Raw genomic sequence first — 13,368 nt, forward strand, 5'->3', positions numbered from 1 at the left:
CTCCGACGATAACACTCAATTCCCCTCCCAATCTAACAATTGCGCTTGATTTATCAAAGGGTATTGTGAAGACACTTATTTCAGAAAAAGTAGATCACAACATCACAAAGGTGGAGAAACCCTGGCTAATATCAATTCAACTAATCATCACTGAGAAAAATCCATCCATCCATCCATTATCCAACCCGCTATATCCTAACTACAGTGTCACGGGGGTCTGTTGGAGTCAATCCCAGCCAACACAAGGCACAAGGCAGGAAACAAAAACCGGGCAAGGCGCCAGCCCACCGCAGGGCAGCACACACACACACACACATACCAAGCACACCCACACACTAGGGACAATTTGGATCGCCAATGCACCTAACCTGTTTGTCTTTGGACTGTGGGAGGAAACCGGAGCACCCGGAGGAAACCCACGGGGACAATATGCAAACTCCACGCCAGGGAGGACTGGGGAAGCAGTGCTACCACTGTGCCACCGTGCCGCCCCTGAGAAAAATCTACCTTTCCAAATGATATCACCCCAAAGAAAGGTGAAAATGCTTCACTCTTTGAAGGAGCTGAAAAATAATTATATTACAATATTAATAATGTAACTAGGTTAGGTTAGGCGAGGTAGATTTTATTATCCCAGAGAGAGTAATTTATTTGCAGCATGAAAGTACAAAATATAAGGCATTGTTGCACAGATACTAGAAAATAAGCCAAGACCCAATAACTGACAATTAGGGTTATCATAAGTACACACAATCAAGATTACTACAAAGAATTCACCTTTACTAATAATTCTTCACAATTCAGAAGCATCCCTGCAAGTAATAAAATTCAAAATGCTTATGGCTCTGGGAGTAAAGGAGTTCTTTAATCCGTTGCTCTTTACCCCTGGGAGACTAAATCTGTAGTCTGATGGCAACTACTGAAATTTAGGAAAAATGAAGATGGCGCCTGTCGACAGAATCAAGTCTGCCTTCTTTCTGATGTGTTTGTGATAGAGCTCAGTGACAAAGGTCGACTGCTAACCAGGAATGTTATGGCAAATTGTCACTGTGCAGTTAGGATAGATCATATTCTTAATGCTGAGGTTGCCAAACCAACACGCAAAGGCAAATTTAACAACAGATTGGTCAATATGGTTTTGTCCACTTTAAAACTACTGAGTTTCCTAAGAAAGAAAGGTCATGTCTGCCCCTTACAAATTAGTTCTGTGTTAAGAATAAGGTTAAGCATGTTATCAGTGACTGTCGATGGGTCCAACATGTCCGCAGTCTCCCCTTCAATTAAAGCTGAGACCTTGGAAGGAGGAGAGCACCTAAAATCTACAGCCACATCCTTAAAAACGCTACTAATTATTCACTGATAGAGTAGACACATTTCTCTTGCACCCGTAAGCAACAAAAGTCTTTCTTGCACCGTTTTTCTTCCATTACGGAACACTGGGTACAGTTAGCCTACTGGCATGAAGAAGCCTGCCATGAGACTCTAGTCCATAATATAGCATAACAGCAAACAGCCAGTCAGTTAGCTGGTACAGCACTGCTAACCGTCGACAAACAAATACATTCTCTAAAATGACATTGAATACCTTTTGAAAATCGTCTTGCCAGAACGTATTAGGATAACTACATTTTGTAAATGTTAACACTTTGACTGTCAGTCTGTGCAGGATGGTTAAATATGCATGCAAAATATCGGACCTTTAAAGTGGTAAATAATGACAGCTCTGTGGGTTATTTTTTAGTAATAGATCATACTTAAATCATAACACTGACCAACATCATTTTATACACAGCAATGCTGAACACTCAAGAAGCACATGAGACTCTTTGTCAAACACACAAAGGCTGCATTTCACCCACTAAGTCATTTCTTGGAGGTAGTGAAGGTTATGCCTATTAGTGACGTTAGGCTGATATAAAACACATGCCGACTCTTTACAGTGCATGTGATGTATTACTACAGATGCAGATCAGACAGTAGTGCAACAAAAAAGAAATTCTATATGTTTACCAGGATTGTAGAAATTAATAATGAACTCTATTGTGTCTCAGCATCTTCACATTAGACTCTGGCAGCTCTTGATAAATTTGGAGTTTTGCCACTAAAGTTCATTTATGACTCAGCCTTTGGTGTATCTTCTGGCAGATCAAGGGAAGAAGAAACAAAAAGCTCTTTTAGGAAAAAAAAAATCCCCCTGGGAAAGCTAAGTGCTTTGAAATCTGCAGAGAACATATCTTTCTTCAACAAGGCAAAGGATAAAGGTGATTTTTATTTCACCCTATAAACCATGCCCCCACAAGCCCCCAAAATGCACACATCTCTTGTGGACCATTATGTCCTTGCATTACTTGCAACAGGTTCTGCACAATTCAGGTGTAACCCAGTACACAAGAGACAATTGTTAGGAGAGACACTGCAGAGGGAATAAAAAGGTCACCTCTGACTTATTTGAATAGTTTTCCTCATATTGCAGACACAGGAGAGCATTTGGTTTGATTAATGTGGCAAAGTGAAGGACCTGAAACTGCGCCAAGAAAGAAAAGCCTGCCTCCACCATTTGAGACCCCAAGAGGAAACAGGGCTGAGCAGCTACTGAACATCAACCAAGAATGGCAATGTCATTTCATGATGTACCCCTCCAAAATCATTGTAGCAGATAAGCAATGTGCATTACGTACAAGTATGACTAGCATTGGCTATGGAACTGAACTAAAGAGAGCTTTTATCTAAACAACTTTTAGAAGCAGGTTTCTCTTATCACCATATATCATTTCACATTGTCAAGTTTCTTTGTTACATTAAGTCGCGACCTGCAGTGGGCTGGTGCCCTGCCCAGGGTTTGTTTCCTGCCTTGCGCCCTGTGTTGGCTGGGATTGGCTTCAGCAGACTCCCGTGACCCTGTAGTTAGGATATAGCGGGTTGGATAATAGATGGATGGATTAAGTGGCGACTCTCAGCATACTGGTACGTGTGCAAAAAGCCAGATGAAGGACTGCTGTCCTGTACAGGGGTTGGTTTCAGTCTTGGTCCTAAAGTCCCCCAGAAAGTCTTTCATTCCTTGCTGTCCAGAAAATGAAAAAAAATGTAAAAAACAAAAATGGATGGCCGGAAAATAAAATAAAATCAATTCATTAATAGCAGACATAATATCGTACTGAGGGCTGATAAGCAACACTCCAAGTCATCTGCATTTGTATTTGTAAACTGAAAATTGGCCACACTATTTGGAATATCATCATTTAACGAGAAACACTGACAATGATAGCTTAGTGAGGACTCCCAGTATAAAATTAATGATTATAAATCAGTGGTGACATTTTGATCAATATAATTTAAACCAGGGGTGTCCAAGTCAGTTCCTGGAGGGCTACAATGGCTGCAGGTTTTCATTCCAGCCACTTTCTCAATTATTAACCAGTTGGTAATGATATTAGTGCATATTATGCTGTCTTGATTTTAATTGACGTCTGTTTCGGTTGTTTAGTTTCTTCTTTAGCTAGCAGCCAAACAATAAAGAGCTGCAAAGCAAGACAAAGCAAGTGCACCTGTGTCTTTCTTGCAAAATCTGTCTCAATAAAATATTTGAAAAGAAAAAAACAAAGGTCCGTAAAATGCCGATCTACTCGGATCCAGAAAATACTACATACTAAACAAGTTTTAGAAATCTGAAATTGACTCTCACCTCAATTTTAAATCGGATATTAATCAGATTACCAGGACAGCATTTTTTCTCTTAAGAAATATAGCAAATGTTAGATCCCTTATAACTATGCAAGATGCTAAAAAATTAGTTCACACTTTTGTTTTTAGTCAACTACATTACTGTAAAGCACTCCGCTCAGGACCACCCAAAAAATTGTTTGCAATGAGTGCAGAATGCAGCTGCCAGAAACTTAATCAGCCAAGGAAAATCCGAGCACATCTCTTTCAGTTTCAATGTCACTAAATTGGTTACCTGTGCCATTTAGAATTGACTTTAAAATACTGCTTATGGTTTACAAAGCCTTAAATAATCTCGCTTCCTCCTATAATTGAGAATACCTGTCACCATACACTCCAAATCGTAATCTTAGATCTTCAAATGAGTGTCTGCTTATAATTTCAAGAGCTAAACTTAAAAGACGTGGTGAGGCAGGCGCTCTTCTGCTGTTAAGCACTTTAAATCTGGAATAGTTTACTGATAGAAACTCGCCAGGCAAATACAGTGAAGCAGTTTAAAAAACTGCTAAAAACCTATTATTTTAATGTCTTTTAGCTTAATTTTAGTGTAACTGTATATGCATTGAATCATCATTTTCATCAGGCCTCTGCAATCCATACTAATCCCTACTTTTCTCTGTTGTTCTTTTTCCAGTTTTCTGTGGTGACAATCTGCGCCACCATCACCTGGTCAAGGCACCATGCAGTCCCTACATTGACAGATTGAAGGCAGTACCCCAGATATCCACATGACCATCCATCCATCCATTATTCAATCCGCTATATCCTAACTACAGGGTCATGGGGGTCTACTGGAGCCAATCCCAGCCACCACAGGGCGCAAGGCAGGAAACAAACCCCAGCCCACTGCAGATCCACATGACCATCATTTTCTAATTCTTTCACATGAAGCCTGAAAACTATAAGGACTGATTTAGATCATTTATGTTAGGTAGAATGCCAAGTGGGGGCTGGGTGGTCTCGTGGCCTTGGAACCCCTACCGATTTTGGTTTTTTTTTTCTCCAGCCCTTTTTATTTTTTCTGTCCTCCCACCCATTGGACTTACCTTATTCTTTGTTATTTAGTACTGTGTAATGTTATTTTTATTTTTTAGAGATTTCTCTTCCTTCATCTTGTAAAGCGCTTTGAGCTACACCATTTGTATGAAAATGTGCTATATAAATAAATATTGTTGTTGTTGTAGAAATGACAGTATAAACAAGCTATCGAATTAATCAATGGGCTTCACTAACGGTCAAGTAAGAGACTGGCTGGAGTGAAAATGGTGGCCATACAGCAATGTTTGAGACCCCCCAGAGTTAACTGGTCATCTGTGGACTCGCTTTGTAGCTCTTTACCGTTTGGCTGCCAGTTAAGGAAAAAAACAATTAAGCAAGTCAGTCATAATGAAAGCATTTGCAGGATGTTAAATTAGCAGCAGTGACTGGTTATTAATTAAGAAAATGGCAGGAATAAAGACCTGCAGTCACTGCGACCCTACAGGATCTGATATAAACAGATTTCTGAAGTTGGAGTCAGAGATGAATACATATGAAGCAAAGGAGCTACCTTTTTAACATTACTTTTATTTGAATAGATTAGTAGGCAAGAGAAGGAGCATTAATATTTTATGAGCAAAGCCCCCCATGGCCATTCTATCCATATCCTACAAGACGATTAAACAGGCAATGCTGCACACACAAACCCCAAAGCCCCAGAGGTCCATAGAAACTATAGCACTCGTAAACTCTGAGATGTACAGGGAAGAAATCACTTTTTCACAAAATCAGCATTATGTGTGTAGGCCCAAAGCTAACCTACCCAATGCCATGGAACAAAAAAAAACAAAAAAAACAGTTCATCCTTTCCTTCCTACCATAACTTTTAAAAGCAAGGGGAGATCCCCTCTGACATTTCGGAAACTGCCAGCAATTGTAGCAAACATCAGGCTGACCCTGCTTGATAAAGCTTTCACTTCTGCCCACCAACCATGCTCCTGTACACTTTCTCAAGCAGCAAATGCAACACCAGTATTCTAAACTGGACATTTAGTATGAAAGATATATAAAGTAAGAAAGAGAAAAAGATAATAAAGAGTAAATATACAGTAAAAAGACCATCTGTGGTCCCATCTCAAGGAGTTTCAAGGAGTGTCAGGTCCTTTTATAATTCTTATGCTGTTTTCATCTGATTTGGGTTGTATTTCGTTACTATGTTTTGTTTCTTAACTAAAAAGATGAATAATAAAAATGTACCAAATAAACAAAATAGAGGTGGAGCCATACAGCTAGACGGTGGTCTTCTCCAGTCAATCCCCCCCAAACCACCCCCCACCAGTTCTAACAGCCTGTCTGCTCTCAGCAGGACACAACAATTTAGAACCCTTTATGAGGTCACTCCATGGGTCAGGGGTCATTTTATAATGCCAATGGCTGCCTAGCACCAATGTTTTCTGTGCATAACAGACTGCCAATCCCCTGCTAAGTCTTCAGTTTTCCTTATTTTCTTATATATCGCAAGAACAGAAATAGTTTCACTGTTCCCTTCAGTGGGCTTATGTGGTCAGCTATGGAACATCTAGATGTTTTTTTTGTCATCTGGATCATCACTTCAACTACATGACTCAGTTTAGGTGCCATCTGAATGCTTTACACATTTTACATGACAGACTATGTCATTAATGTAAAATAGATAGCAGACGCCGCCGTACCATACGGCGGTGTAAGAATAGGAACATAAAACGGTGCATTGCCTTCGTCAACCGTTTGTGTCAAGAAATAACCCACTGATAGGAACAGGAAGTTGCCGGATCCCGGAATACAGATGACTTTGTAAAAGAAACCCGTCGACAGAGAAGATACTGTCGTTCATTTTATAACAAAGGCTTAGGAAACAACCGTCACAGTATAACGAAAATAGCAAGGAGCGAAACCAGTGCCAATGGTTGAGAGAGTACCTTCCTGTAGCAGGCTACGGAAAAGACTCCCACCAGGCGCACATATAGCCGAAGTGAAAGGTCACGCGGTTAGGCTAGATATCGGGTGGTGACGTGACACCAATGGGGTCATGAGAGAGGAGCGGGGAACGTGGTAGTCTGAAGGAGGAATAGGAAAAGCGGCGTGGGGGTGTATGGGAGGCCGCAGGCAGCATGGGGAAGGGTTTGGAAGAGGACGAATAGGAATCGAGAAATTCTGTGGGCGGGACCGGGTTTGATGAGGAAGCAGGATGAACTAGAAGAGAAATATATTTAAGAGATTTAAAAATTAAACAGGCTTAAAAGATGTCCCTAAGCAAGTCAACTAATACCATTACATCATGTGGACCATTCTTCAATACTCCATGTCGTCTTTCCATTAATTAGGTTACTGCCAATAACAATGTCTTCTAGACACAGTAGAAAGTGTTAAACCTTACCATTAGGGAAACACACTGTAAATTATGTGTTACTGTTATGTTACTTAACCAGACATGATCATGGATTTTTGTCATTCTTTAATACAATCACCTAATCTGGATGGATGACATTCCATCACATGGCACACGCATAGTCACAGTCATAACATGTTAATTTACAGATGACAACTCACCTCATATAGCCTATAAAATCTAAGAAGACATGAGTGATGCAGGAAGAGCCATGTAGACATGAGAAGATCATGCCATCGACACACCGATAGTGACTGTGTCAAGAATCAACACCAGGCCCCAAAGCTGTGAAGAAGTAGCTAAGTGATGTCTCAATTTTGCCACCCAAAATCAAACAAAATAGGAGCGCTGAATAACTAAAAACAACTTAAGACACTTTTACAAATACAGGGGGTCCTCGGGTTATGACACAGTTCTGTTCCAACAACAGTGATGTAACCCGAATTTTGGTGTAAGTTGAAACACACCCTAGCCTAAGTCACTTACCTATCCTAACACATCTATAACATAAAAACACAACTAAGCCACAGAAAAAGGAAAAGGACATAAATATACTGTACTGTACACTGTACTGTAGTAACAGAAAAAATGAGTGTAAAAAAAATCCTTACCTTTATTCCTTCTTGCGTCTCAATTTTTTAAAAGTTTTTATGGGAGTGAGCGTTGTAAACTCGAAATGTTGTATGTCGAGACGTTGTAACTCGAGGACCACCTGTAAACAGTTGTTCTAAAAAACCACTGGAGCAACAGAAAAACAGACTACCTGTGAATGAATGGACAGTTTCAAGTTTAATACTGCACCTGAATGATACTCCTCTAAAGATGAATGTGGCTTTGTGATGTTAAAATGTCACTCTTGGTAAGTTACTAATGATATATTTTGATTTCCTAAATTATCAAATAAATATTTTCAGTACTTGCTGGCCAAATCACTGATCATAATATCCAATCAGACAAAAGATGAAATCAGTGATCCACTTATCACACACCCCTAACATCTCATATTGGATAAACTTGCTTAAATGACTCTCTTTGGGTTAGCTACATCAAAAGAAGAGACGACTAGAAAGGACTGCATGGTGCATGAACAGGTGCATCTGCTAAGATGGTAACTTTAAATGTTGTGACACAGAATTTAATCGACCTTGCAAAATACGTCAGGGATTTTACAAAAAACTATTAACAAATCAACATTCTCAGAAAAGACTGACATGCAGTATGGCGGCCTGGTACTCACACCGAAATTAGACAGATCACACTTACTGTAAAAGTGTAAATGTTCCACCAAGATGACAAAAAATATTTGCTCAACTTGGCATTCTATGTGACCTTAGACAACACTTCACAGAGCCCTAAACCTTGCGATCAAGCAGACTGTTTGTGGACTGTACAACAACAACGACGAAAACATTTATTTATATGTATACAGACTGTTAAAGAATTATAAAAAAAATGTAACTGGTTCTTGACGATTTTTTTTTCCGTTTTACTGAACTACAAACAGAAACAAATGCAAGTAACACAGATGTCCCCCAGTGTCACCTCATTAAAGACACCCAATGGAATTCTCGCTAACAGAGAGTTGATCATAATTTTGACAATGCAGCACGTTTATTCCCACTCTTGCTATGGGCGTGCAGACTCTCAGTTCTGTCCCCTTTGGAGACTATGTTTTGTGGACAGTTGATCATTTAAACAAGGGAACGGAGGTGTTTTTGGTGAAAAAGCCCCTTGCCGTCACATAGGCATGAACCCAGAACACCCTGATAGTAGGTCCGTCTCTGTATAAGACAATCAAACAACAGCTGAAAACAGACTAGGATTCAAACAAATGTTTATTACACTGCCACCAATGCAGCCTAGCCAACTTCTTTTATTGGTCCAGATGCAAAACATTTTGCTGTAGTACTGTAGATGTATTGTCACGTGTGCCGTCGAGTCCATACAAACTTGCAACAACATCAACACTCTAGCAATATCTTAAACATGATTGAATCAAAACTTGATTAATCTTATTATTAAAATGAAAATACAGATCATCTTACCTCATTTTCAGTTAGGCTCCCATTACCTGAATTCTAAACGTTACGTACTGTGCAGCACACAAATGAAAGATGCAGTAGCTAACATGATGTAGAAAATCTTGCATTACTATTATTTCCTAAACGGAAATTGAAGAGTAGCTTTAACTTTAGTCTCCATCAGGCCCCTTCTACCTTACACTTGGATAAAGATAAAGATAGTCTGCTCATCAGGAAATTGGTTGTTTTTTTTTTTTTTTGAACACTGAACTTGGCCTCTAACCTCATCTGCTACTCTATGCACGCAAAAGGATAAGGAATTCAAATTTAGGGCAGAAAGGTTTTGGTTCAAATCCAACTGTGATATTCATTAAACCCAAATGTGCTGCTTACAAATATTGTCTATGTAGTCCTTGAAATGGAGTTCAACTTATAGATATCTTTAGATATTTAGATCTTATACTTCTATATTTCTTTATTACCTATGGATTTAGAAATAGCCTCTGTTTCTAATGCTCAAAAAGCACAGATGTGTGCATACCGTGCTGCACATTTCTACCAGGAGAGTTCAAGTTTTCATTTACTTATTAAATACAGGTTCCCCCTTAAAATCAGATGACCCATTGGGGTCAGACATTTTTTTTGGAAAGGATTTATTGCCCAAACGACAAATATGATAAAGAAGCGAACCCTACACTTTAACAAAAAAGAACACCAGAAATAAAAACATCACCTTACAATGAAACCACACCGCAACCCCAATTTCAAAGAAAGCTGTGACAGTATGGAGCATGCTGCAGGAAGAAAAACGAAAAGGAGTGACCTGTGAATTCAATTTGACCTGCATTTAGACAAAAACAGCTTAAAGACAAGGCGCTGTATTTCATGTTTTACTTAATTGAGTGCATTGTTTTTGAGATGGATGTTTATACTGAAATCAATGCCTGCAACCTGTGGTGGGCTGGAGCCCTGCCCGGGGTTTGTTTCCTGCCTTACGTCCTGTATTGGCTGGGATTGGCTCCAGCAGACCCCCGTGACCCTGTAGTTAGGATATAGCGGGTTGGATAATGGATGGATGGATGGATGGAAGCCCGCAACTCATTGGAAAAAAAGCTCCGATGGGGTAGTTTAGGACTAAAAACAACGTGTGAAATTGAAATAACAAGGTGACATGAAACAGGTGTTATAATATATAAGGAGCTTCCATAAAAGGCCATGTCCTTCAAGAGCAAGGGTGGGTCAAGGGTCACCAATTTGCCAACAGATGTGACAGCAATTAATCCAGCACTTTGACGATAATGTTCCTCAAAGACAAGTCAGAAGGATTTGGAGGATTTCATCCTCTACAACGCACAATATAATTTAAAAATTTAAGGAATCCAGGTAAACCTCAGTGTGTAAAGGGCCTAAAATTACTTCTGAATGTACGTGATTTCCAAACTCTCAGATGCCATTGTCTTAGAAGCTGTCTTGCTTCTCCAATGGATATCATGGGCTCAGTAAACCGTTGTGAGTCAAAACCACTAACTGCTGCATCAACAAATGCATGTTAAGGCTTTACTATGCAACACATAAGCCATATATTAACAATGCACAGAAGCACTACCCACTTTCAATCTCATCTGAGATGGAAAGTGTCCTACTGTGGAATCATGTTTCGTGATCCAACAACTCAACATTTGAAATAATTCTGGAAGAAACAGCCATCATGTTCTCCAGGCCAAAGACTAAAAGTACCACTCATGGTATATTCAGCATCAAGTCCAAAGGTCAGTGTCTATCGTGGTATGTGTCAAGGCAAATGGCATGGCTAACAATTACATCTGTGAGGACAAGTTTGGTTTCAATATGTGCTGTCTCCCTACAAGGGTCTTTTCCAACGACATCCCTACATTTTCCAACAGGACAACACCAAACCACATTCTGCCTGGATTACAAGTGAATGGCTAAGCAATGAGTTTGTGTCCTCAATTGGTCCACCTGCTGCCCACACCTGTGTGGCATGTTATGAATAGAGTAAAATAAGGCAATAAAGGCCCCCGTGCAACTGAAGACCTGAATAATCGATAAATGGGGGAAAATTCAGCTTGTTAAATGTAAACGACTTGTGTCTTCAGTGTCCAGATGTTTGACAAGTATTTTGAGAAGTGGTGATGGGAAACAACATTTTTGGAGGAGCATGTTGAGTCATCAGATTTGACATGACTATATATTTTCCAAAAGCACTAATCACACATCAATTATTGTCCTGTTGTAGAGTTTTCAATACAAAACAAGGAAATCAAAATGTATTCAATCCCATCTTTTTTGTTTTTATTAGCATTTTCCATATTGTCCCAACATTTTTGGATTTTGGGTTTGTAATATGTTGTTAAAATTGTCTTTTTAAACATGTTTATAGCCTACTTTAATTTAGTAATGCTTTATAAACATCCTGCCATTGTGCTGAAAATGAGAGCAATCTAAGGAGAGACGGGAAGTCAGCATTATATTTCAAGCAAGTCCTTCCATGTTACCTTAACTTACTCACGCCACATGGATTAGGTTTCTCTGGTCGTTCCCAACATCCTTGAATGTCCTCAGCATCTAATTGCTCTGTTGTGGGCACTTTGTAATCTGTCAGATACACCTTTCATTGAAATAGGAGACCACAGCCATGGACTGAAAAAGAGGAAATCTGTGAGTGTATTATAACACCAGCTGTCTTAAGAGATCAAAATCCACTGATGGGACAATAGAAGGATGGCATTTAGGAAGAAAGAAACAAAAAAAAGTCATTTTATGTATAAATGGCAAAAATGTACATAGTCAAGAAAAGAAACATAGTATGGTTAATTTGTATTTTATCTATCACTCAACTTGAAACGCATACTGAAAACAGAACACCACTTCTCATTCTGCCTAATTATCTTAAGAAAGATGTGACGCCTATATGGAGCAAAACCAAACGTCCTGTATCAAAATGATGTGACTCGATCTTCAAAAACAAACTTTACAGTGAAAGCTGGAATTTTAGGAGCTTTGCTGAAAGAGTATTTTACTCGACTGAACAAAAGTCACATGCCCAGTGGTAAAGTCACTAGACACTGTGCCTGAAGCCTGTTTCCAGGACTCCGTTATGCCAGGTGGCCGTACTAAAGAACCACAAAGACGTTTCGGCCTCCTTCTTATGATGTACAATGCTGTGTCTTTATCAGAAATTGATTGAGAACCTAATATTACATAAAAGTGATTCTCAGTTAAGTAACAGCAGACAATTCTGATATTTGTTTATGCAAAAAAATGAAGCAGTAACTAAGACCAGCATCAAAAAGATTAAGTGCTCCTTTTAGTTCAGTAAATGTTTAGGCAACTTTTAGAATCGTTGCCTGTAACCAGATGCTCTCAGACCTGCAGACCTGAATAATAATAAGCAGGCCTGATAATATCAATTCAGAATGAAGCTGGTAGCCTTATGTTTTTAAATCAGAAGACTGCATTTCTGAATACCTTAAATACAATAAAAACTAAATGGGGTGCAATAGGGTTACTGCAGTCGAGAAAATGATCTCTTCAAATTCCCTGTAAATGTACGTCTACCATTTATGACGTCCTCGTCGTGCAACAATGACATGTATTTTTTTTGTTTTAGCATTATTTAGCATCTAGTGCTTCTGAGGTTATCAAGCCCTTGTGAAATTATGTGTAACATTTACAGAAGTCAATGTAATTTTGCAGCAAAAACAATTTGTAGAACAATAATAATTAACTGAATAAGTTAGTAGTAATACTGAAATGTTATAAAGCATGTAGAATGCACCACAGTCATAATGTACAACTCGATCACCGAAAAGACAAATGAGGCTCGACTGCCTCACATGTCCTGCTCTTCATGAATACCCATCAAGAGTCTGTTCCTCTCACCCCCCGTTGTCTCAGGACTTTTGCTACTCCAAATCAAGCATGTCACAAATGGGTCATTTACTTGCTAGAAAAAGACTAAATAGGGCCTTATTTATTCATCATATAGTGGACTTTCAGAAAAGAGGAAAAGGATTTTTGATACAATCAACTGTTAAAGAGTTATTGAGCAGCAAACATAAACATCCTGTCCTTTTTCAATGCTTTCAAGATTTAAAGATGATCAGAAAATATTGTGGTCAACCCTAACCCCTACAAACTGCTAATGTTTTGTTATGCAATTGTTTTTTTTAATTAAAAAATCATATTGTTACAATGCTG

The sequence above is a fragment of the Polypterus senegalus genome, chromosome 12 (genome assembly GCF_016835505.1).
Source record: "Polypterus senegalus isolate Bchr_013 chromosome 12, ASM1683550v1, whole genome shotgun sequence".
NCBI lineage: Eukaryota > Metazoa > Chordata > Cladistia > Polypteriformes > Polypteridae > Polypterus > Polypterus senegalus.